The sequence below is a fragment of the Helianthus annuus genome, chromosome 2, assembly GCF_002127325.2.
Source record: "Helianthus annuus cultivar XRQ/B chromosome 2, HanXRQr2.0-SUNRISE, whole genome shotgun sequence".
Taxonomy (NCBI): domain Eukaryota; kingdom Viridiplantae; phylum Streptophyta; class Magnoliopsida; order Asterales; family Asteraceae; genus Helianthus; species Helianthus annuus.
The window spans coordinates 142241339-142243979 of NC_035434.2; positions in this window are offsets into that span (position 1 = coordinate 142241339).

Genomic DNA, 2641 nt, shown 5'->3' on the forward strand with positions numbered 1-2641 from the left:
ATGTCATGAAAGAGTGGTATGACTCGCGAAATACCACAATACTTGAAGGGGCTAAGAAGATAAACGCTAGCTACGAGTTTCTTCGAACTCGGGTTGCTACTCTATGGGAGGATCGATGTAAGTAGCAAGAAATACTGAAGAAAAGGGATGATGATCCTGAGGATCAAGGGAATCCTGATCCTTCTGCTACATCACAGCAGCCGACAACCGCTACATCTTCCGCAATTATTGTTGTTCAGCCACCAGCAGTTGAATCTACTCAAGAAACTTCTTCTGGAACAGCTGAGGAAGTACAACAGATTGAAGGTACATCCTATGTTCCTAGCAGTGCTGATCTTGCATTGTAGGTTATTCATCCATTCACTGGTGAATTGCTTGAGGAAGGTGAAATTGTTGAAGATCTCTCACAACAGCAGTTGATTACCCTAAATGCAATGAGAGATATTGATGATGATGAGATTGAAAAGATGCCTAGTGAGCCGGAATCTACAAATGTTGAAAACATTGAAGAAATTGGGCTTCGAGGGAAATGTGAAGAAGTCTTCGTATGTTCGACAAGATGGAACTGAGTTTGCCCCGTTTGATGAAGATTGGTTAAACGACAATGTAGAAGACATTGATGAGCATCTGAAGAACCGCGATACATCAGAAAATGCCACCGATGCATTCTCCGCGTGGCGTCAACGGTTCTTGTCAAAGGTTTCCAAGCCCGTGCCGGAGGCTGCTCAAGTTGACTACTTACGGTTTGAGAAAGCGAAGCCTAGTGGGAGAATCCTATGTTGGATGTTTGTGAAGGAAATACATTGTGTTGCCATTAAGCGGGAGTTTGGAATCCAGTACTTTCGGTCTTTGCTGAGTATTCTATCTTTGCCATTTTTTGACGTGGCCGCATTGACAAAGATAAAGCTCATCAATCGCTCAAAATATGATGGTGCAACGTTATTCGAGCGACTGATTAAGTTGAACAAGAAGTCTGGGTGGAAGGACAAGTCGTACAAACCTCAGTTCCCCATCTATCAACAAATCAAGTTTACGCTTGATCCGGCAACCAACACTGGCAGATACAAGCTTGTTTATGAGCCAGCGAAAGTGGTGGACAAGATACCCTTGATGCCAATGAGGCAAGACTTTCTTGGTGAAATGCGATTATGGTGCTATGATTCCGACACACATGAGGCAGTGATCGTTTTTGATGGCGATCAAGAGAATTTCAGGATGTTGGATCCAATATGGATAGTTAATATGTCCGCATCCGACATTAACAAGCTATACCGGCATGACATATTCTATGAAGACAAGGACGCGCATCAGGCGTTGAAATTTCAGTGCGTCGCTTGCTTCTCCTACTACAGGGGAATACATTCGGGCAGTTCGTGGTCCGAACGACACTGAAGAAGGAAGATTCAAAGACCGAAGACCGAAGACGAGTAACAGACAAGGGGGAGTTTGTTGATGCATTTTTTGTGTCTGTCACTAGTCTTGTAATTTGCGATGTATTTTGTATGGTTTTTTATCATTTATCGAGTCTGTATTTGCTGTCGACCAAGTCGGATATCCTCCTATCCGCTTGTGTCCGACTTGTTTGTCTCCTTTTGTTGTGTAAAGATCTATGAACAATGCATGTTGCATGTAAAGGGTATTTCTGTCAAATGTATGTGCTTACATGTGCCTGTTGTTTGCTGTCTGTTTGCAGCAAACAGTTAACAATTTGCAGCCATCGACGAAACAGGTTGTTTCGTCGAACACTGTTGTTTCTGTTTCGTCATGATCAGCGACGAAACAGATGTGTTTCGTCTTCTGATGGGCTTGTGTTGTGGCCCAGTTGTGTTTCGTTGGCCCACTTGGTGTTTCGTCGATCACTATGGTCCAGCTGCAATATATAGGCACAGTCTGTTTCATTTAGAACTCAGAGATGAGAGCATACCCAAAAAGTCATTCTGTCTAGACTGTGTTTGTATCAGTTTGTATTCTCATCCAGTTTAATCAAACGATTGTGTTTCTTTGGTTAAACCATTGTTCTTACTGTCTTCTATGTTTGATTTGGCTTAGTTACGTGGATTCCGCACACGTGACTTTGTTTGTTATAAACAAGGATTTAGTTGTGTAAATCGATCCTCCGATTTCGGGACCTACAAAGCTACATAAAAAAATAAGACCGCATAATTAAAAAAAAACTAAAACTAATCATCATTGGAATTGACATGACCGGAGTTCCAAATATGCCCAATCAAATCGACACGAAAGTGGAGATGCATATGCTTGTTATGTAAGGGCCACATGTTTACCACTTGTTGAGCCGCATCAACCGGCTCAACATCCTCATAAATGTTGTTCAAATCATATTCGTTCAAATCATATTCGCATGTTATGTTACCTTCATCTATGATAATCATGTTATAAAATAATAGACAAGCATACATAACGTGTCTCAATTTTTTGGGGGTCAATGGATTTGCCAGTTGTTGCACAATGTGACATCCTTGCTTTAAAACACCAAATAACCGTTCAACATCTTTTCTTGTCGATTCTTGGCGTTTTGCAAATTTCTTTCTTTTATCATCTTCGGGAATACGATATAATTTTAACAATTACTACATACTCAGAGTATATACTATCAGCAAGATAATACCCGTGTTTGTGT